The sequence below is a fragment of the Lutra lutra genome, chromosome 1 (assembly GCF_902655055.1).
Source record: "Lutra lutra chromosome 1, mLutLut1.2, whole genome shotgun sequence".
NCBI lineage: Eukaryota > Metazoa > Chordata > Mammalia > Carnivora > Mustelidae > Lutra > Lutra lutra.
This window is the reverse complement of record NC_062278.1, coordinates 191346436-191370925: the sequence shown is the minus strand read 5'-3', so window position 1 is coordinate 191370925 and position 24490 is coordinate 191346436. Positions and strand designations below refer to the sequence as shown.

The 24490-nt window shown below is 45.4% G+C and overlaps 1 protein-coding gene across 3 annotated transcripts in view; it reads right to left on the bottom strand.

The window, feature by feature from the left end:
* The window catches only part of PRICKLE2 (prickle planar cell polarity protein 2), a 321684-nt gene that overhangs the window by 112576 nt on the left and 184618 nt on the right, over nucleotides 1-24490 (bottom strand). The window contains exon 1 of one of the 3 annotated variants that reach the window (XM_047747412.1): nucleotides 2630-3155. The exons of the other annotated variants lie outside the window; for them this stretch is intronic. The gene's annotated coding sequence lies outside the window, so the exon portion shown is untranslated. Of the gene's footprint in view, nucleotides 1-2629; nucleotides 3156-24490 lie in introns of those variants that run through there. 3 annotated transcript variants of the gene reach the window in all.

Genomic DNA, 24490 nt, shown 5'->3' with positions numbered 1-24490 from the left:
TACACCAGCAGGAAATAATGGAAGTGGGCTTCTGTCAAGGTATGCATACAATTCTCTAAGCAAAACACAACTTGACTGAAAACCCACAGAAACCAAGAGTGAGCAACTCCCAGTTCTGAGTCTCCTGAGGAAAAAATTTTCTGCAAGACTCCTCTGGCTCCTTTGGTCCCTTCTCATTTGTCCTTCAAACCCTACGTTGGAGCTCCACTTCACCTACACGTAAAAGAAAGATGTTGAGAAGAAAGGGAGAAAGAGCTGTCAGACTGAGTGACTAAAGGGCGCTCACTGGAACGAGGCGTGAACTCACAAGTCTGGAAAAGACGTAGCACGTCAGCGGAGACCAAACACAGCCTATTCCTTTCTTCACAGCGCATTTCCATGCTGGAGTCACCCACACGGTGACACACACACAGCCCTAGGGCTTCTGAGGACCCACCATCCAAAGGCCTCTCCGGATGGAGGGGGAAAAAAAAAAAGCAAAGTGTCTGCCCTGAGCAGAAGAAAGAAAAGGACTGCCTCTCACATGCAAAGTTGGAACTGAAGAGAAATGGGAAGAGGAATCCAGAAATGCTTCAATTCCAATTTGGATCCCACAGCTTTCTGCATGTGACTCGCCAGCTGCCCAAGCAGGAGACCTTCTTTCGGCATGCCTGAGCCGCGGCTAGTGCTAAATGATTTCTGTGGCACCATCCGGTCACTCTGAGTTCTACAAAACACGGGAGCCCTCGACGCTGCACTTGATTCTGTCAGCTCGGTCAATGGGGTGGAAGGTTCCCTTGAGTGGGAATGGATGTGGACATTACAGTCACTGTGGATGACACCTCTGCCACCAGGAACACCTCTTTGCCGACAAATGGCCTTTCGGGTGGACCGTCTTGTTTTTAGCAACAGTGCTGACACCAGTAGTGGTAAAAAGGAAACAAGGATGGCAATAATGACAGCTAGAATTCACTGAGTACATGCCGGTGGCTAGCACTGTGCTCCGTGCTTTTCATGCTATCTCATTAAATCATACCTATTGCACTGCCTAGAGGTCCTACTGGTCTCCCCATTACACAGACGGGGTCAACCCTCAGAAAGGGAGCTAGCTCTCAGTGTCTTCAGTGCTGTCTGAACCCAGAGTTGGAGCCCTCGGTCCACATCATTACAGAGTGCCTAACCTCTAAGTTCCTTTCTCATTCTTTAGGCTTCTGCAAATGCACCCTCCTTCCTACATTTCTGTTTATTCCCCTATACTGCATGGTGAGCCTTTACAAGCCTGCCATTCCAAACAACACTATTTTATTATTTCTGGCTGCCCCATGACTATTTATAGGCTGAAATGCCCAGTGGAGCCAACATGTTTTAATGTTTGGGGGAAAAAAAAAAAAAGAACTTCCGAGGGGAAAGAGCATCTGATGGAAAGGCAAACCTTTACAAGCACTCAAGGAGCCCTTAAAATCCAAATTTCCAAAATATGGTAATTCTGTCAAAGTTGTGATTGACTCTGGAGCCCAGGGGTATCCTCATCCTGACCCATCTGTGAAAGCCATCGGCAGCCAATAACCTTTCTGCCAAATCGGCCTCCAGCGAGGAGGCCAGGCTGCTTCCTTTAGTTTGAGTCTCGTGGAGAGGCTATAAAACAGTCTCCGGGAAGAGATGGTCAAGCAAAGCAAATTGCAGCTTTGCAAGATTTAGCTTTGGTGCGCAGCAGTCTGTGCCGATGTATTCACGGCACGCTGGAGCCCTCCCCTGACTGTGGTCATGGATGCATGGCCTGGAAGCAGAACTCTCTCGCGGGGGGAAATAATACATGTGCCTAAATTATGCAAGAGCCGTGCTTGGGCCGGCGGATGGCATCGCACCTGGTACAGCTCACTCACCCTGGTGTGATTTGGCCTGGCCCGGCTTATTGAGGGCTCGTAAAAGTCCCGCCGGACCCCAGCGTATTCTAAGACTGCACAACAAAGAATAATGGGATTAAAGATCTGGATTTCATCGCAAGACCTCCGTGGCGGATTAGTAATGCTCTGATCGGTTTTGCGGAAACCGAGTGAGGAGGAGCACTAACGAGGAGCACTCCTCCAAAAACCCAATGTAGAGAATACACTGAGTCATGTGTTTCAGCCCGGTAGTGCAGGCATAGTCGGGAGCTCCGTCACCATTTCTAACATGAAAGCGCTGGCTAAAATTAAACCTAAATTATTTGAGCACCATTTCTTTCCCTGGAAGTCTCAGCAAAGTCCTCCTTCCCCAGACCCTCTAATCGTTTCTGATATCCGGAGCAGAAGAGACGACTGGGTATGAACACGATCAGGTGTTTGGTTTTTAAACCCTCTCCCCTTCACGATTATTTTTTAAAGCTAGCTGCACTTCTTTTTACAGAACTGCTGCTTCTAGAGCATGAAGACGACAGAAACGTTTCTTCAGGACTCCCTACAGCTGTGACATGTCACTTTGCAAGTGAGCTTTCTAATCAGCACAGAAAAGGTAAAAGGTACCAGAGGACCACTAAAAATGTCACTTGCCTAAGATAATGGAGCTCTGATAACCTCTCCTCCATGCAAAGCATTTATATGCAGCTTTCTCAGCCTCCCTAGAAAATACACAGTTTTTTTAATATGTGGATTAGAACAAATTTCTTACCTACCTCCAGGGAGGATAAAATGCCCAGTTTCAGGGGTGGGGGAAGCTTCCACCAGACCCTCTGAGCTTGTCAGTTGCCACAGTTCACTTTCTCCTCAGGTCTGGCTTCTAAGAACGCAAGCAGGACCACAGGCAGCCAAAGCATCTTCTTCTGGAAACCCTTCTTAAAATCTAGACCCTTCCCGAAGCCAGAGGCAGGCTCAAGGCAGAGCGGCTCTGCATGCGCTGGTGGAAAACAGCACTGCTGGATGGAGACCCTGCTGGGCACCCACCGTGCAAGGGGGTAAAAAAAAGTGTGACTTCTACCCTTCCTCTGGATCCGACTGCCTTCCTGCGAACCCAGCCTCTCAATCCGCAGGAAGTCACAGACCCCAGCTTCAGCGTCACCAACTGATCCCGAGCCAGACCCGGGGCGACCAGTCAGCCGGTCGAGGAGCCCAAGACGCCGAACCACGAACTGTGCAGCTCGGCCAAAAAAAATAATAATAACTGTGGTTGGAGAGGCTGGTGGTGCCGGAGAAGTCGCTGTTGCAGTGCCCGCATCCTCCGCATGCTAATGAAGCCGTGACGTCAGCAAGTCAGTCACGGCATGTGGACGTCCCGTCCCGCTGCCCAGCACCGAGATTTATTTACATGTAAATTAGCCTCGCCTTCCCAATCAATAATCCCCAAGCCAGGGAGGGGTGGGGGGGAAAGCCTTCTCTGGATACGAAGGCCCTAAGTCTGCACCCTCCTCCGAAGGAGTACAAAAATATCACACGTTAAGAAGACAGGCTTTAAAGATATACGCCTATTTTCTTTCCTTTTTCTTTTTTCTTTTTAAAGGTTGTGCTCTTGTGTGCCGGGGATCGGATCTGGGCGCAGTTATCAACCTGAGTGCCTGTTTTAGATTATATGTTGCATCAACCCAGGAGTGGAATCCAAGCTCGTTTTTTCCTCCCCCCCCTCCCAAAATGTATGGAGTCTTCAAATGCCTGTACTTTGTTTTCTCTCTTTAACTTTCATTTCTGGGTGTTTGTTGGTCGGAGACTACGTCATCCTTGAATTTTTGTGCATGCCGGAAATAAAACACAAGACTACTTTCCTCAGGTGCTTGGGTGATGAATTAGTCATTGCCTCCCTCTGGCCCTGACCCTAGCTCCTCCTGAGTATAAGAGATGACAAAGCATAAACCAGCCCAGGGGTATCTGAGGACCCTGGGACTCTTAAAGAGCACTTCTTCCATTTCTGCATTTTACAGATTACAAAACCTAGGCTTTGAGTAGAGAAGGGGTTTTTCTTCCTACAGCCAGGCCGGGAGTTCAGCAAGGGTAGGCCAGAACCTGTATTTCCTGCATCTCAGACTGCAGCTTTGTTAAACACCTTTGGGTCTCTAACATCCCATTCACTGCTCCAACAGAGGCCTATCCAAGCCATCACCAAGAAGGAATCCACAGAGCCTGGGAGTCCTGGGTTCGAATCCTTTCATTTCTACAAGTGATGTGACCTTGGACTAGTGACCTTGGACTAGTTACTAGTAACTAGTTACTGGTGACTAGCTACCAATAACTAGTAACTAGAAATTCCTAGGGTCTTCAATTTCTTCATCTGTAACTTCCCTTCATTCAAGAAATATCTGCTGAGTATCTCCTCTGTGCCATGCACTGTTCTAAAGACTAGGTATAGATACAGCATCTGCTCTCTCCTAGCTCATTCTAGTGAGATCAAGGCCAAGTGTTGAATGCAATGGCAGTGAGGACTGATACAATGTCACACTCCATAAATAACAGTGATTTCTGACATTTTGGAAGAAGTCAGAAAAAAAAATCACCCAAGGCCTTCTTTCCACTAGGATGGTCATTGTTTCTATCCTCTATTTCCATGGTCACCTCATCTTCTGGTTTAAAATCAAGTGTTCTTTCAGTTCTGCCTGTCTATGCTGTGAGAGGCAAGTGCCAGCTGATATCCTCACCCGTGTGCTTGTGATAAGGAAATGCTGGGGGTTCCTTAGGTGGAAGCTGAGGGAGGGGCCGGGGAAGTGGGGAGATAGGTTTATCCCATCATGCATGGAAGCGGTCCCCAGGACAAAGCAGCCAGCACGGCTCCTTGCCCACACTCCCCCCGCCTAAGGAACCCACTCTGATGAGCTCTGCCCTTCCAGTGGGAGTTCCTGAAGCTTCAAATGAATTTCTTTGTTAGATGTGGGGAAGTTAAATTATTCTTTTGTTATATGTAATTGTATTAATAATGCCCTATAACTTCTTTCAGAATGCTTCTCTTTGGTTCAGAGAAGACCTTTCACGGTGAAAATCATGGGACCTGGTCTGACTTGGCACTAAGTGAAACAGAATACGAACAAATGAGTCCCACTCCGCTTTAGGTGTCCATCACGCAGAGCTCAGAGCAGGCGGGAAAGCGGATGGTCCCCTTAGACCTCAATATCCTTCAAGGAGGAGATGAGCAAATACAACATTTTGGGGCCACCAATGGCGAGGAGGCATCCTACTCTGGTGTGGCCATGGAGAAGTCACTTCAACTTTCCATGCCCCTGTCCCAGTTTCTTCACCTGAAGATGGGCCTGCTACTCTCTGGCAGCCTTATGATCATAGGAGAATCTCGAGAAGCGATTCACAAGTGATTAACAGCGAAGCAGCAAAGAGGAAAGGTGGCCCAGGACTACCAACTTCATGAGAGTTAACAACAGAACATGAGGTCTGGAAAGGATGGCCTGGCGACGGATGGACCCTGGCTCTGACATTTGCTAACTGAATGATTTGGGGCCAGAGTTTTCATCTGTAACAGGAGGGACAAGAACAGTGTCTTCCTTTGCAGGGCTGTTCAGAGAATCAAATGACCTTCAGAACGAAGCATTGAGCACCGAGCACTGAGCATTGAGCACTGAGCACCGAGCACACATCAAACGTTAAGTTAACGTGAGCTCTTGGTACCTGGACGTAATGATGCCTTCACTGCTAACTTTGGCACTGATGAGTTAATGGACTAGACAAAGTCAAAAAACAGGAGGAAGTAGGTCTATGGAGACAGCAAAATCATCCCCGCTTCCGGGATATAACTCAGAGTTCCACCTAACGCGGGCGAGCTACTGATGTGCCCTTCACATCGAACAACAGACATTTGCAAGGGGCGTGAAATGAGGGAAATAGGCAGTCAAAATGACCAACAGGCACTAGAGGCCTCCCCCACTGAAGCTGCACAAGAGGGCAAGACCACTAGGCTCCTGGGAAGCGTGGACACTTCATTCATTCCTGTAACCCTGCACTCATTAAATGAGCTCCTACTATTTGTCAGTGACTGGGTTAGGCCTCAGGGACATCCTGGTGACCAAGACAGACATGAGTCTGCCTTTAAAAAGCTCAGAAGTGAGAGGGGAAGACAATTAAGCAAGCAATTAGAGCGAGTGTCATGCGTGTCAGGATAGGGCACGTGCAGGGGTTCTCAAAGGTCTAACCACAGTTAGGAGGGGGATGGTGCAAAAGCACGTTGCTGAGGTCCTTGTGACAGCGTGTGCTCCATGAGCACAGCTTAGTGATGGGGAACCTGGAGATCTATGCATTATCCTTGTACAGATTAATAAAATAATAAAGCCCACGGACAGTAATGCCTCATGACAAGCATTTTCATCCCGGACACCACCCTACTTGGGATTTTTCCAAAATATACTGCAAGGTGTTAGACAAGGTGAGACCCCAACTGCTTGGAAATTTCAGAGACCTGGCAAATGGGGACAAACCTCACACTGTTCTTTTACAAAAACAGAGTGAAATTCCACAGTTATGACAGCAAACTTCTTGGCAGGGGGCGGCAGGGAAAACAAGGAATGCCTATGAGACAATCAAGTATTTATTGGGGATCTGTGAAATTCAGGACACTTGTTGAGACAAGGACACAAGTGCTGACCTTCAGAACTTTCTATTTAGACAGAAAATAAGATAGTCATATAAGTGGCTGGAACTGCATACGGTGTATAGGTAGAGACACGCAGGAGACTAGATTCATGGTGGCAGAGGTGATCAGAAATCAGGAAAAGTATGATTTGAGTTCTGTTGAAGGTCAAAAAAAAAAAAAAATCTTTCTTTTATCCTGGAATGAGAAAGCAATTTTATGGGGGTAGCAGGGGGAAGCTTTACCCAGCATGACCCAATATCCACAAGCCATAAAGGTAAAGTCAGCTGTAATTGCCAAGGTCAAATGTGAGCTGCCAGAGAAGGTGTTGCAGGCAGGATGAAGAGCACAGATACGAGAGGAAGTGTTAGCACCCATGCAGAATTAAAGATGCATCTGTAAGGGCACAGGACAGCGGAGCGACACCCACGGGACGCTGGTGGGGGCTGACGAGAGGAGCTCCTGACATTGAGGAAAATCAAATCGGCTTTACATTCTAGCCAGCATCAGTCAAAATTTTGTTAGAGGAGTAGAGGGGAGGGTCAGCAAATCACTGCTGGTGGCTCGCTGAAATGGCAGGGGGACTGCGGCCCCCAAGATGAAGGGCTCTGTGCAGGGCACTCCTAAGGAACAGTTTCTTACCTCCATTTCTGGAGGTATAAAATGAAATGGATTTGAAATGAACTAAAGAGGGACCTCGCTCCGACTCAAGGGACTTTTGAATACTGCGATGGTAGGAACTGGCATTGGTCACTCAGAGCAACAGCAGGGACTTGGTCTCAGGGACACTTGAAAAGGAGAAAGGGCACCTGTGGTGCAGGAGGTTATGCGTCTGACTCTTGATTTTGACTCAGGTCATGGTCTCAGGGTTATGAGATCGAGCCCCATATCAGGCTCTGTGCTGGGCATGGAACCTACTTGGGATTCTCTCTCTCCCTCTGCCCCTCTCGCACTCTCTCTCTTAAAAAAAAAAAAGAAGAAGAAGAAAGAGAAAGAGAGAGATAGACAGCACCAGTCCTAACTAGTTTAGATTAATACCTCCTGGCCCTGTTACTGTGAAATCCTAATTGCCATAAGGGATATTACCAAAGTTTCAAAGCATGTATCTAACAAAGATCAAAAGTTCATTTAAGTTTATTTTATTAAGAAAGAAGTATGTATGAGCAGAATATACATATTATATGTGTGCTTATAGTTTATAATTTAATTTTATTATTATAATTTATAATTACATATAGTATGTATAATACATATTCTATACACACTATATATAATTTTAAAGAATATTCTTCAAAAACTTTATACATACATATATATGTGTGCATATATATGTGTGTGTGTGTGTGTACATCTATATATGTCCACACACACACAAATGCATAGTTTTATATAGTTTTAAATGATCCTCAAATTTCAAAATCTAGTACATTTTAAAAAATGGGGCCGAGGAGGCTGACAAAGAATTGTTGTATTAGCTGGGATAGGCTGGACTCTGGTGCAGTAACAGACAATTGTAGTCTCAGCAGTTTAACCACAAGAACTGATTTCACACTCATGCCAAGCTGCCTGGAGGGGCAGGGGTTCTGCAGGGACTCGGGGATCCAGTCAGCTTCCCTCCGGTGTTTCTGTGGTCTCGACACCTAACCTCTGGAGATGCAGTTAGGTGACTTAGCCTGGAGGCAAATGACATCACTTCTAGCGAAGACCTTTTCCCATGACCTCACCCAGCTGCAAGGTGGCTGGGAAGTACATGCCCAGGAGGCAGGGAAAATAAGAGATCCTGGGGAGCCCTGATAACACTTAACCACAGCTGTCCATTTTAATTTTGGCCACGTAAATGCATTAGCACAATGTACTATAACCATCATGTCTTAAAACAATGGGACGTCGAACATCAAAAGATGATGACATTTCTAAATGAATGCTAGACGTCAAGGATGCATCTGCTTTGTTCATTTGCTTTAAAAAGAAAAATGACAAGAAAAAACCCACATTCTTGATTTGTAATAACTCTCAAGCAACAACAGCGAACCCATACAACCATGAGGAAAATAAACCGGTGAGGTTTCTGGAGGGCAAGTAAGACACATAAGGGACTCACCGGGTAAAGGTAAAGATAAATAGGGCACCTTCGCAAAAAAGAAACACTCCAGGGAGATTCCCCTCAACAGTTTCTATCCACTTTTCCAATTAGGACTTACAATAAAACATCTGCCTCCCGCAACAGAAAAACCTGAATTTCACGTCGGCCTTATGATCTCCTCACCTACGTGACTTGGCAAGAACAGCCACTCATCTTTTGTAAGCCTCAGTTTTCCCATCTATAAAATGGAGAGAGACATCTATCTACCAGGACTGCCAAGGAGATGGGCTGAGTTAACGGGTATTACAAAGTACCTCGAAGAGTGCCCAGCCCAGCGTGAGTGCAATGTTACTCCCCACTTGGTTTTCAGACAAGGGAGCAAGAATGAGAGGTGCAAACATAAATTATAAAATTGTTCTTCACAGACATAGGGACTGACCTACCCCGAGAACCCCTTCTTTCTTGCCTATTTTAGACTCCATATCTTAGGGCGCCTGGGTGGCTCAGTTGGTTGAGCGACTGTCTTCAGCTCAGGTCATGATCCTGGAGTCCCGGGATCGAGTCCTGCTTTGGGCTTCCTGCTCAGCGGGCGGGGGGTGGGGAGTGGGGGGTGGGTGTCAGCTTCTCCCTCTGACCCTCCCCCTCATGCTCAATCTCTCATTCTCTCTCTCAAATGAGTAAACAAAATCTTAAAAAAAAAAAAAAAAAAAGACTTCACATCATGAATGTTTCTCACACTATGGACACATTTCTAAATCTTGTGAAAAATAATCTGCCACACTTTAAATCCACCCCACCCCCCAAAAAAGGCCTTCCTGTCTCTTTTCCGCCATTTTAGGAATGTACCTCATCTCAGACATTTTAATTATTCTTGATCCTGATAATCTAACGTGCAAAATTCTACCACAGCCTCTTATCCTTTTTTAATTATATTAATTAAAAGGAGACATGTGGACAGGCTAGCATGGGCAAATCCAAATGAAAGACTGTTACAGATTTTGCTCCCTCCCCCCAAAACGATTAGAAACTGCATCAATGATTTAAACATGCTTACCACCGCACATTTCCATGAAAATATTGTTAAATTGACACGATGTGCTAGAAAATACCGCTTTTGTTTTAGAGAGAGAAAGCTGTACTTTTATTACAGCAGCTTTTTGGAGGTACTCATTTTCATTAAACAGCTGAGCGAAACCTGAATTTTCTCGGTATAAAGGACGAGAACAATGAGCAAGAGTTGCACAGGGATGCTTTGGTTTTCCAGCACTTCCTAAATGTGGGCACTAGAGCTCCCCATGCTTCTCTGGGGAGAGAATGCTGGCAAGATGGAAGATACCCCGGGAAAAAAAAAGCTGAAAAACTCCCTGCCTCAGAACACATTCAACTTGGAGCAAAGACCTGTCTTGTCTTGGGAAAATTATCTTGGAAGATAACATGTCACAGATGTACAAAACGACATACTGTTTTTCTCAAGGAATGGGAAGGACCTCTGTGCCAGGTGTTTTATACACTTTGTCTCATTTAGTCCTCACCGTCATCTCACACTTTTACTCTCCACAATTGTACCCATGAGGACAATGACTTTCAAAGAGGATCAAGAATGGCACCAGGTCCCACAGCTGAGGTTTGGTCCTGGCCTTGAGGACAGAGACTGCATCTCTTCCTTGGGTTCAGAGGTTCTCAAACGTCCTCTCAAAAACCAGGTGTGTCCCAGTCAGGATGTGATACGTTGGAAATCATTTATTATTAAAAACAAAGAAAAATATGGAAGGTTACCTGGCCCTCCAAATTAGATCAATTCTTCTTCTTTTTCTTTTTCTTTTTTTTTTTTAAAGTAGGCGCCATGCCAGCATGGAGCCCAGTGTGGAGCTTGGACTCATGACCTTGAGATCAAGACTTGAGCCAAAATTAGGAGTCAAGTGCTTCACTGACTGAGCCACCCAAGTGCTCATTTGATCAAAAGATCAATTCTTTTGTAGAAAACTCACAGTACTGCTTCCTTAGATAACTCCTTTCCTTTAGAACTCTTACAGTGTTTGATGGAGCTGCACCCATCCTTGGTTAATGTTCATGAATTACCTGATGAATATCTCTCTCCAAAGACACTGCGTGCTCTCTGAGGGCAGGGGCTGTGCCTTTGGGGGCCTGTGTCCTGTTCCAAGCATCTAGCAGAGTGCCCGGTGACCTGACAGCTCATGAATGTTTGTTAAAGGAATAAAAAAGTCTGACAATAATTTTCTTGTCTGGAAATTAGAGGGAATTCAGGGTTCTTCCATAAGAACATTTCTCTGCTCATTTGTGTACCAACATGATTCTGTGAGTGGGGAAGGAAAGGACGGATTTACCTTCTCTGAAGCATTTTCTCAGCTTCACTCCATGATGTCACCTTCTCCTGGTTTCCCTTCTATCTCGTGGCTGCACTTCCTCAGGTCCTTTTGCTGGTTCTCCTAATCTACCCAACAGCTAAAGACTGGAATAACCCAGGACTCAGTCGTCAGACCCCTGCTCTTCTCTATACACATGCACTTCCTGGATCTGGTCTAGGGTCTCCAATTCCACCTCAGACCAGCCTTTCCTCAAATTCAAGGCTTACAAATCTGGGTGTCTGAAGACTTCTCAGATTTACCAAGAGATCAGTCCTCACAGATCTGCTCTGCTGGTAAGATTCACTCTCACAGTTAATGGTAACTCCATCTTTCCAATGGTTGAGAACAAACACCTCTGAGCTACCCTTCACTCGTTTCCTCCTCTTCCCCTGACATCTAACCCAGGAACTGGCAGACCACGTCCCATTGGTCAAGTCTACTGTTTCACATTTTTGCCAATACACTGGTACTAGAACACAATGATAATTATTCATTTATGCATGTCTATGGCCACATCCAGGTTTCAACAGCAAAGCTGAGTAGTTCCAACAGAGATTGTATGACCTGAAAAGCCTAACATATTTACTCTCTGACCCATTTTACTGAACATTTTGTAGTCCTTGACTTGTCCTATTGGCTTTACCTTCAAAGTTCCTGCAGAACCGAACACATTGCCATCATCCCCACCCTTCTTCCCCTGCTCCAAGCCATGTCATCTCCCTCCTGGTTGGAGATGCAAGTCACCATCCACCCTTGCCTCTGTCTGGCCCCCCCTTCAGTCTATTCACAAAATTGCAACCATAGTGATTCTCTGAAAACAAATAGTGTGTCAAAATGCACCAACACTGCTCATCTCAGAGTAAGGCCCTTGAATTTGAGGTCCCATGACTTCTGTGGGACCATCTCCTGCTCCTCTCTTCCTTGATGTCACACAGACCCTAGCCCTCACACACACCAGACCCGCCTTCCAGGTCTTTGCACTGGCTCCTCTCTCTGTCTGAAAGGTTCCTTCCATGGGTAGTAGCATGGCTCACTTTCTCACCTTTTCTAGTCTTAAAAATGTCACTGCAGTGAAGCCTCACTCTCCTATCCCAGATTGTCTTCCCTCCCACCTTGCTAATACTGCCAAACCTTTACCCTACTTTCTTTTTCCTTAGCACTTGGCACTCTTTAAAACAAGTTTTATTGAAATACAATTTACATATCATACAGTTCACCCACTTAAAGTGTATAATTTGATAGATTTTAGTATACTCACAGACTTACGCAACCATTATCACGATCTAATTTTAAAACACTTTCACCAACCCTTCATGCCTTAGACAGGAATAATCACTCCCCATTTGTCCCACTATTCCATCCCTGAGCAGACACTGATATATTCTGTCTACAGATTTGCCTATTCTGAGACTTCATATAAATGGAATCATATAATATGTGAACTTTGGTAATTTGTTTCTTTCACTTAGTGTAATATTTTCAAGGTTCATCATCATGTTGTAGCTTGTACCACAGCTTCATTCCTTTTTACTGTTGAATAAAATGCCTACAGACTTACATTTTCTTCACCGCTTCATCAACTGATGGACGTTTGGGTTGTTTCCACGTTTTTGACTATTATCAATAGTGCTATGGGGACCATTTGTGTAGAGTTTTTTTTGAAGATGCATGTTCCACTTTTCTTGGGCATATATCAAAGAACAGAATTGCTGGGACAGGGTGCCTTGGTGGCTCAGCTGGTTAAGCATCTGCTTTGGGCTCAGGTCATGATCCCAGCATCCTGGGATCGAGTCCCACAACGGGCTCCCTCCTCAGTGGAGGGCCCTTCTCCCTCTCCCTCTGCCTACTTGTGCTCTCTATCTCTCTATCACATAAATAAATAAAAATCTAAAAAAAGAATTGCTGGGACATAGAGTAATTCTATTTAACATTTAAAGGGAGTATCAATCTCTTTGCCGAGACGTAAGAATCAGCTCTTAATCCTATGAGAGTTCCCTTATTTGCGATAAGTTGTTTCCCCCTGCTGCTTTCAAGATTTTCTCATTATCTTTTCACATTCTGACTGTGATGTGCCTCAAGGTAGTGAGTACAGATCTTCTTAAATTTACCTATTTGGGTTGCATTAGCTTCTTGGATGTGTAGACTAGTATTTTTTCATCAGATTTGGAAGTTTCCACTATTATTTCTTCAAGTATTGTTTTCCTGCTCTTTCTTCTCTCTTTAGCTAATCCCATCACACATATATTGGTGTGCGTAATACCATGCCATAGTTCTCAAACACTCATTCAGTAAAGCAAACCATCACACTGTGCACCTTAAACTTTATATAGGGATGTATGTCATTTATTTCTCAATAACACTGGAAAAAAAATAAATTATCTTTAAAAAGCTGTTCATTTTTCTTTTTCTCCCTATTCCTCAGACTGCATCATCTTGATTGATCTACTTTCAAGTTTTCAGTTTCTTTCTTCCTCCAGATTAAATCTGCTGTTGAGCCCCTCTAGTGAATTTTTCATTTCAATTACATTTTTCAACTCCAAAATTTCCATTTTTTCAAATAATTACTTTTTAAAAATAACTTCTCTTCATTGATATTCTCTATTGGATGATGGATCATCCTAATGGTTTCCTTTAGTTCTCTAGACATAGTTCCCTAGAGTTCTTTGCACATATTCATAATTGCGGATAAATCTGTCATTTCTTTTGCTTACTTTTTCCCTGTGTAAGGGCCAGAGTTTTCTGTTGTTGTTTCTTTTTTTTTTTCTTTAAGAATTTATTTATTTATTTGACAGATGGAGATCACAAGCAGGCAGAGAAGCAGGCAGAGAGGAGGAAGCAGGCTCCCTGCTGAGCAGAGGGGGATCATGACCTGAGGTGAAGGCAGAGGCTTTAACCCACTGAGCCACCCAGGTGCCCCTGTTGTTTCTTTTTTAATGACTCATGATATTTTGTTGAAAACAGAATGTTTTAGATAACATATTGAAGCAATTTCGGATACTGACCCCCTCCCTCCCTTTTCTGGAGCTTGATGTTATTGTTTACTTGTTTGGTGACTAGCTAGATGAGTTGAGTGAAGTCTCTTTCCTCTGCGGTGTGCAGCCTCTGCTGTTGCTACTCAGAGAGCATGAGTACCTTCTCTCTGAGCACCTGGCTGATTTGTATTTATGGTATCACACCCAGCTGTTAGCCTCCACTAATTGCTAGCTGATTGTTCTACTATTTTTGACAATAGCCTGGGGCACAAATTGCTACATGGTTTGATCTAAGGTAGGGCTTCTTTGCAGGGGCAGGGTGTTCCCAATCTCTAAAGTGCCCCTCCCAGGGTGAAATCATAGCCCTAGACTGAGAGCTAGGTGGATAAGGAACCCCATGTGCTTGGCTGCATACTCCCGAAGTGAGCATCCATCACAATGATCTGTGATGGTGATAAGGGCACCAGGAGAGGGGTGGGTCATGGTTCACAGGCCACAGACTCACTCTTCTTACCAAGATTTAGTAGCTTTTCTTGAATAGGTATTTCTGCATTTGTTACATGCCCTTGGGATAATTTTCAGAAACCTTAAATAGTTGTATCTTGTTTTTTTAAATAATGTTCACAATCAAATGATTATTTCCCTTGTTAAAGGGTCTGCTGTGCTCCCCACACTGTCATTTTGGAAACTGATGCACAGGACTGAATACTCTTAAATCATCATATATTTTACTTGCTTATGTCACTCTATGTTCTGTCTCCTTATGGAGGCCTAAAGAGTAAGCGCTAGGGGATGGTAGGCAAGATTTTTCATTGAGCACTCAATTGAGCATTGAGCACTTTTCATTTTCATTGAGCACTCTATCCTCAAAACCCAGAACACTGCCTTGCACACAGTAGGCCCTTTAAAAACATGGTAGAATGAAGTGCCCAGTGACCCACGGCCTATCCCATGTCTACCATGGCCGGTCATAAACCGTCCGGTCATAAACAGTCGATGATCCATTTAGGATGGTGACAATTATTAATAATTGGGGTCCTTTACATCCATGTAACATTTTTTTTGCATTTTTTTGCAATTCTCTCACAACCCTGGGCAACTGTCATACCTGTGCATGTCATCAGGCAGGTGACTAATGGAGAGAAAAGAATGCGAAGAGCCGCTATGGTACATACTTCTTAGCCCACCGTGCTGGATTCTTCCTGTTCCTTTGAATCTTAAATCTTCTTAGCATCTATAAATAGCTATGAAGAGCAGCTCATTTATCTGGGTTAAAAGAGAGTCCTGCTACAATGAAACTAGCCCTGGAATTGGAAAAGAAATCTGTATTTGATTCTGGGCTCCGGAACTCACAGTCTGTGTGACACGGGTAAGTTGCTTAACCTCTCTGTTTTTCAGAAGTCTTCTGTGAAACATGTGAGTAACGGTGATAACTATAAAACCTCTTGTTATAGGAGTTCAAATCATCTTCACAAAGCACTCTGCACAGTACAAGATGCAGCAAGGACACTCTGTCAGCATTAGACACTATTAGTATTATCCGCTAAACAGTCATCACAGACCTGCCTCTGGCTCTGCAGACAGATTGTTCGTGTGGTGCACTGTGCAAAATGGCCTTTTGAGAACTGCAGAAATAAGTCTTCCTGGCTTGCCGGGCTGAGAAAAAGCCCTGTTCAAGTTTGCTTCAGTCCCAGTCCATCCTTCCACTCCTCTGACAAGTCCCAACTTGTCAACCTTCTGACTCAATGAGGCACTTCGGGAGAACCTGGGAATCCTGCCTCAAGACCCTCACTTCCCTCAGGCAGGAAGTTCCTGGGACAAGGCCCATCGTTTTCAACACTGCCTCCCAGCTACCACCTTGCTCAACAGAGAACCCAGCCAAGGCAAGGTCCGAGCTACAAAAAACCGGTAACACAACTTGAAACACCAGCAGAAATGGACAGTGGGAGAAGTTCAGTTACACACAGTCATGTGCTTCCCTACAGAGAACCTGGCAGTGTCTGCCCTAATGTGGGAGGGTCCAACCCACTGAGACAGCCAGCATCTGGAGGAGAGAGGAAAGGCCCCTTGATGGCCAGGCATCTCTGGATAACAGGGGATCTGTGAGGCAGGATGTATCCAAGGGCAAATCCTGACTCTGCCCCTTATTAGCTGTGGGAACTGTGACAAGTCACTTTCCTTCTCTCAGCCTCTTCTAGCAGTCTCTGTCTCGTGGACTTTCTGGATTATAGGAGATACTACAGGTAAAACTGCCAAGCACACAGCAGGTTCTTAAAAAAGGTTATTTTAATTTTTTAATTATTTTTTTTAATTTTTAATTTAATTTTTAAAATTGATTTTTAAAGTTTTAAAAATTAATTTTTAATTTGAAACATTTAAATTAAAAAAAAATTTTAAATGTCTGAGTGTAAATATGCCCTCAGTCACACTCTGGACTGTGAGGATGATCAGAGCTGCCCCCCACCCACCCTGGCCTGAGCGGACAGCAGCCTACAGGGTCAGTGCGCCTGGACTGTGAGCTCCCTCCCTGCTGAGGCCCACAGAGCCCTTTACAGCCCAGAGGGTGTTCACGCTGCCTTGTTGATTCTTCCTGCTCCCCTCGACGCCGCAGCACAGCGAGGAGGAGCCCTGCTGGGGCATCCTCAGGGTCACCAGAGGACAGGCCTGCATGGATATCGGAGCAGTCTGTCGTGGTGAATTATTTAGCACCTGCTCTCCATGGCAGCAGCCCCATTCATCCGGCGGGAGCCACATTCCTCGTCCCGTAAGTGGCACACGCATAGCCTGCTGGCAGAGCCTTTACTGCTCAACTCAGCACAGCTGGGGAGGCCGTGCAAGGAAGGGCTGTTTGGAGCCTAGCCAGCAAGAAGACATGTGCACAGAGTGTTTGGCTAGCTGGGAGGAGGGGAGCAAACAGACCTGGCCCCCAGAAACACCAGGGATGGAAGAAGCTTCAAGGCAGCTGCCCAGAAAAAATAGGAATGCTTCTTGGAGGGTCCCTTTGGCAGAGCCAAATCAGAACCACCAGCTGCCACCCACAGACCTTCTAAAGGCCCAGACTCTTGGGATCTCTGAGATGACTGCTGTCAGGAAGACCTAGCCAGCCACAGGGCCATACGCGGAGAGAAGATTTATAAGCCAGAATTACAGGTGACATTTATAGCATACCCAACTTCTAATATATTCCTCAGGACAATCATCCAGGTGAGGTGATACCAATAGTGTAAGGAAACAGAGTTACAGACGAGGAAACGGATGCTCAGAGAAATCGAAATAGCTCTTAACGACATGCATTCCTCCGAGTCCTGATTCTATATTCTTCTTCTGTTCACGGCTGTCCTTAAAAATCTTCACGCTGCTTGCCGAGTCTGGTCCTCCCTCTCCATCCCATTCCATCCTAGATTTGGGGTTGATCTTGACATAAAAGATCTTCCTCCAGGATTAAGAGACAAGTTCCCTGTGCTTGTCATGAATGCAGCGTTAGCCCGCCATAGCCCCTCTTCATGGCCACACCAATTGCGACAGACTAAGCACACCCAGCTAGAGCCGCCCTGCGGGCTATGCAGGTGGTCTAAGATAGATCTGGGTCAGTGTGATGCTCTTATTTGAAGAAAGAGATGCTCTGCAAACTAGGAAATGCGGCAGATCTGTAGGACTAGGTGGTCATAGAATGCAATGCCTCAGGGAGTCTATCGTAGGGTTCTACAGAATTCATCCCTCTGCCTTGGCCAATTTAGTCACCCACATGATAGGCCGGGGGCTTTGAGATACTCCCACCCCTGTAAAAAAAAAAAAAAAAAAAAAAACAAAAACCAAACAGAAAACCAAACGTGGCATATCTAAGCCCCGACTTCCCAAGTGGACTCCTGGACGGGCAGCACTGGCGTCACCAGGGAACCTGCTAAACACTCAGGTTCTCAGGCCCCACCTGGCCCCACCGAATCCGAGGGGGAGCCCTCCAGGGGGTCTGCATGCAGGCTGAACTGTGAGAAAGGGTGCTCTGACGAACCCCCAGCACCTGCTGTGGAAAGCTGACAAGAGGAAGAAGGGGCGAGACGGGATACCCTCCGAGGGGGTCCAGCATGGTCAGCGGGAGGTGGGATTTGACCTACTTCTGTTTTGCTGGGCCTGTATCAGAGGTAGGGAAACTGCAAAAAGCCAAACAGTATAGATGTTGGGCTCTGAAGGCGCTACATTCTCCGACCCAATGACTCAGCCTGGCTCCGGTGGAGATCATCGGCAAACCAGCACGAGGGGACCCGAGTCCGGTACATCTTTAAGCAGGTGCCGGCCCAATCTGGGCTGCAGGGTGTGGCTCGCCAGCCAGACATCCACACAACAGCTTCTCTTCTCAAAAAAAAAGAAAAGAAAGAGCCTCAGAAGATCTGGCCATTCTAAGCTCAAGTTCCCGAGACCCACTGATCAGGTAGGCCCACTGAACTGGCAGCCTTCCTTAGGCTGGGGACACTCAGGTTCTCCACGGTCCCTCCCTCTTCTCTCCCAGACACCAGGGCAGAGAGTGAGTTCCCATTACTATCCTGCTCATTGTCTCATTCACCTATTTATACCGACATAAATGTGCATTTGTCCATATATGTGTGCACATGCATATGTGTAAGTGCGTGTGCGTGTGTACATATGTATATTTCAACATTCACAGCTTTCAGTACGTTTACACTATGGAGCTATCGCAATGATCTCTAACGGGCTTTAATACCACAGTAGGAGGAAGCCCGGTTTTGAATCCTTGCTCTGTCCTTGACGCTGTAACTTGAACGAGAGTCTGACCCTCTCAGAGGCACGGCTTCCTCGTGTGTCCAAATGCAGAAGCCACTGCACCCAGGATCACTGTGAGAATAAGCAGCCGAAAGTCTGGGACAGCAGCACACAGGACGCCCGCAGGACTGGCCCAGCAGAGCAAAGGGTTTGTTTGGTTTTGTTTTCTCCTACATCAGGTGTTTATATGATTCCTTAAATCAAAACGAGTACTAATCCAGGGCACTGGTCCTATCCTTATCCACCTCACACCCTGTACCTGAGAGACCGTGGCGAGACCCCTGCCTGTGTCTTACTTTGCTCAGATTGGATGGAGGGTTCTTTGGAAAGCTCAGGATACCAGGTGTGACTTCTGATCATCGTCTCTTTTCCGAGAGCCGCTCAAGGGGTCAGAGGTCTTAAGGGAGTCTTCTACCCTCATCCAGTTTTCTTTCCTCTTCTTCCCATTTCACATGGACCCAAATAAGTAAATAATGCGTGCATAATGATATTCATCTTTTTTTTTTAAATAGAAGGAAAAGGCCTATTTATTGTGACTTCTTAGCAGTCTAGCTAGAATCCTGCATTTTAAGTTACATGAAGCAAACACAGCATTTTGAACACTGCCTTTCTCTTTTTTTCTTCCTTCTTCCACAAAGGAAGTTCCTCTACCAAACCACCTCCGTCTTTCTTCCACTTACACCCTTTTCCCACCCGATCTCTTCTAGAAAATGTCTCTTGAAAGCAAATACATCCATCTTTAACTCATCTGGGTGGTATGTTTCACAGAGAATCACAAAGATTCTTTGATTGGTTACACAGCTAATTTTCCATTTACATTACAGAGCAACAATTTACTCTACAATAAAACTAACCAACCCAGGGAGTCCACTTCAGCCAACACCTTGGCCGGAAGCCAAGATTCCTGGATTCTTTCATTTCTATCACCTCAACTCCCGTACTTGCACAGTCACCCATCCTTCCCAGTGGCTTCTCCTGGGATGCCTTTCACCCACGCCCTCCCCCGCATGTCTAAGACACCAAGCACCAGTCCATGAACGGCGGTCTGTGGCACCAACTGGCGTGCACGGTGGAATCAAGCATGCACCTGGCCATCTGTAAGAGCGCTGGCCAACCAAGAGGCTTATAAAAGGGAAGGGAGGCAATGATGACAGAAAGGTATAAGGATACTGAGCTCTCACTTTGACCCAGTCATCCCAGGAGAGAGAATGAGGACCTCCATATGCGAAATGAGAAACGGGCGTGATGGAACGGAAGTGTGAACGTGGGTCCATCTTGTCCTAAGGTCTGTGGCTGACAAACACAGGGATGGACCGAGAGGGTCCAGCTGTGGTGCACATGTGAACACCACTTTAAGGACAGGGCTGTCACTACTTGAGGATGGGCTCATGTTTTCTAACTTCTGGGGACAATGGTGAAGACAGTGTTTCTGTGCTGGGCCCAGACCAGGGATTCTTGACCTTGGTATTACGGTCTGTGTCAGACAATCTGTGCCAAGTAATTCTTGGCCGTGGGGCTCTGTGCCACATACTGTATAGTGTTTATTAGTGTCTCTGGCTTCTATCCACCAGGGGCCAGGAGCACCCCTTTTCCTAGAAATGCCTGCAAACATGGTCAAATGTCCCCTGGAGGACAAAAACGCTCCAGCTGGGAACCAGTGGTCTAGAAGTAGTTCCTACTTTGCCATAAGTTATTAACTGCCTCTTTGGGGATCATATGCAGTACAGGTGAAGAGCACAGATTTGAGCATCAAACATACCTGAGTCAGAATACTCAGGTCTGTCACTTACCAGCTCTGCGGCCTTGGATGAAGTATTCAATCTCTTTGAGCTTTTCGGTTTAAAATGGGACAGAGTTTTATATTTTGAGGCTTAAAGGAGAAAATGCAGATGAAGGCTTTAGCAGAGTGTCTGACATAGTAACAATGTGATAATGGCAGCCACTGTTACTGCGATTAAGAAAAAACAGATGTTAGAAGGTGTCTAACCGCCTCCTCTCATAGATAAGTACACTGAGGCTCAGAAATAGGAGGTATTACTTCTAATTAGGACTTGTTCTACTTCCCCAAGAATACACAATTTTGGCCACTGCTCCAAATGCCCAGGATCGTTTTGGCCCCATAAAACTGTATCTTGGAGGCTCCTAGTATCTTATTTCTGTACTTCCCCTCCTTTCGTCTCATAATTGCTAGGATTCCAATCTGTGGCATCAAATTATGAAAAGGGACAAGTTGAGTCTCTTAGGGAAGGACCTACCATCCATTTGGCCGAGTGATGAATCCAAGACAAAAGAAAACAGGAGATAAAGAAGAACTTGCAGAAATCACAGAAGGCTCTGAGAGACCCTTCCAGCATTTTTGCAGTTACAGTGTTTTGGCCCCGATAGTCTGTTGAAATCAACCCTGGGGCGAAATACCCCATGTTGTTTGATTTTGCTCAGCGAAAATGTTTGGGCCACCACTTGGTAACCACGGCCAGAAACCCCACGATCTCAGTTCAGGCGGAAAAACACCATCTCGATACGCTCCAGTTTATACCCTCATTTGTGCCTTGTCATTCTAAGGGAAGTTATAAGACGAGCTGGCTGGTGGAGGGAGTCATGTAGTAACTAATGTGGTAATTAGTCTCTCACTTGAAAATGTCTGGGATAATTATCAAGTCATATTTAGAAGGGAGATCTCCCTGGCTGGAATCGACATTCAGCTACCCTGGATTTAGGGAACATGTTCTAGACCTTCTGATGTTGGCCACTAGGTGATGAAAATTAAAGGAAAAACAGTGATAAGCCTAGAGGGAAAAAAGTGAACGGCTGGTGTGTGTGTGTGGTGTGTGTGTGCGTGTGCGTGTGTGTGTGTATGGGGAGGGTATAGAAAAAAAATGGGTGTGGGTAAATTCATATATTCCTTTAAGAAACCACAGTTTAGCATGATCTAGGCTTCATTTGGTCATCAGGATACAGGAAGAATAAGGCATAGTCCTTGACTCAAGTGGATCCCGGCTCAAAGGAGAAAGATACAATTGCATACGTAATACATATACCGATTACACTGAGGTTCTCAGTAGACCAATGGCTTTCAACCAGAGTGGCACAGCATACAACAGTGTACCCTGCATGCTTAAAAATTGGGCTGTCAAACCTTGATCAATGTGTATTAAGTTATTTTGCAGTTAAAGATACACACTAGAACGTTGATATCCTGCCCTAAAAGATGTGGAATTCAGTTATTTAGCCACTTGGTATCAATGGGGTGAATTAATAGTAAGAAAAGGTAAGCACAGGGTAGTTTCAAGCCCATTTTTCTAAAAGAAAAATTGTGTGTTCATTGGATAGATGACATTGGAAAATTTTTTTTCAACTTTCCAAAGCTTACTTAAAAAAAAAAAAGTTCAATTCTATTCCATTTTTTTTTTCCTATTCTATTTCCATTCCATGACTTTTAAAATGACCTGCCAAAAATTGTAGTATTTCCAAGAGTTCCACAACTAAAAGGGTCAAGGGGTAGCAGAAGAAGGACAGGAGAACCACCCCTGGAGTATACTAGGCGTCTCAATCTGGAACAAACCAGGGAAAAATGTATTAGAATTCTTTGTCAATAGGGCCATATAAATGCTAGTGGCCCTTGTCTCCTACTACCCTCCTTCTACTTTTGGAGCATTCAGAGGACTCAGAAATCCATGCTCCATGTGTCCCCTGCAACTTTTACCCGGAATCCAATTCCGTGTTCATACCAACAGAAAGTCTTAAAGCAAAAGGAGAACCTTGAAGGGGAGAGATGTGTTCAAGCAGACTTCAGGAAGATACCCTGAGCAATTCAAGGGTTTTGACTCAGTGATAAAACTATTCCCTCCACCAAGCCAATCACTGAAATCCAGGGAAGCACAGGGGAGATTCCTCTTTTGGACCCACAGATGGTCCCTGAGAGAGTTCCAAATCCAGTATAACTGACAAGGTATGCATTCTCTAGCTGAGTTTGGAACCCAATTCTGGCCTCAGAGCTTTCAGGTGATAGCGGAAAGCACGGGTGAAAGGACCAGGTACGTGAATCACCATGTGGTCTCTGCTGGCCAGTAAGTCAGGTATTTCGGCAAAGATGACTTTCTCCTTTTAAAGGCTGTTCACTGAGACTTTTCCTGTCCGTCTGGTCTCTCCTGAGTATCCCTAAAGACCAAGTCCTTCCTGTGTACACCCCCCTCCCTTGGAAAACCTCATGGCCATAGTCGTCATTTGAAAATTGTCCCAGGGATCTTGGCGACACTATTAAAAACAGAGCTCGAGGGGCACCTGGGTGGCTCAGTGGGTTAAAGCCTCTGCCTTTGGCTCAGGTCATGATCTCAGGCTCCTGGGATCAAGCCCCCACATCAGGCTCTCTGCTCGGCGGGGAGCCTGCTTCCTCCTCTCTCTCTGCTTGCTTGTGGTCCCTGTCAAATAAATAAATAAAATCTTTAAAAAAAAAAAAAAGGGAGCTCGAGATCACATCAGGTCACGCTCAACCCCACCCCCAGACACACCCCCACCTTTGGACATTAGAATAAATTCTCTTTTCATTTTGATCTTCTAGTTTCTCCACATGATAAGGCCTGTGGTCTGGGTTCAGTTACATCAGTGGTTTTAAACGTTTGTGTGCAACAGAGTCACATAGAGGGCCTGTTACCAAGAGACCTGGGAGCCCCAACCCTAGACTTTTCCACTTGGTAGTGGGTCTGGGATGGATGGGTGGAGCCTGAGAATTTCCATTTCGAACATGTTTTCCTATGACAGCAAGGCTGATGCTGCTAATCTGGGGCTCACACAGTGCAGACCACTGAATTAGACGCTCACACTTGAGAGGTTTAGCTGGGAGCCAGTTCACAGCCAAAGTTCGCACTCACCCATGCCTCGCCCCTACCTTTGTTTCAATAAAGTCCTGTTAAAATGTGGTTCTCGAAGTTCTCAGGTTTCCCTGGGCTGTCCTGTCCCCTAATACAAGGAGGAATCCCCGAAAAGGGGGTGGGTAGGACCTACCCACAGGGTTTCATTGCCGGGTTTACCAATACTTATTCACAGGAAGGTCTTCGTGGGTCAACCCGAGGTCCATTTTTCAACACTCATATATTTGGGATCCCATATTTGAACATCTCATTTTGTAGATGAAAACCCTGAAACCCAAACGGGTCATGTGACTTGTCCAAAGCCACCAGGCCAGCTGGCTGTACCTAGCACGGCTGCACCTGGAATCTGGGCCTCTTGATATGTCAGTTTCCAGTACAGACTTCTCCAGAAGGCCAGACTCCCCGATCAGGTGATAACATTTTAACCATCTGTATAATGTTTTTTCCCTCATTTGAACAGGAAGCTCCCAAAATACAGTTTAATAATTGCAGCCATTACTATGCATGCATTTTAATGTGCAAGGAAGATCAAAATGAGGTTCATTTTCGAGCAGCACTATCCTATTTATGTTACCTTGCCCTGTATTTATAGGCTACCGATTACCTTTAAGCCTTCTGATTTTAAAAGAGTAACACTCTGAAATGACTATTATTCTCAAGGGACATAGACATTTTATTTTGCAATCCTTTTGTCTTGCATCATATATAACCTCCTGAATGGTAGGTGGATTCTTTTGATTCCTTTGTTTAACTATGCAAAAATTTGCGGCAATTAGGAGGCAGGCACAAAGTTTTTTCCCCTAACTTCATACGACACCATTTCAAAGGAAGGAGTGCGTAGCTAAATTATCGGAGGTCATGGGGCACCTGGGTGGCTCAGTCGTTGAGCGTCTGCCTTCGGCTCGGGTCATGATTGCG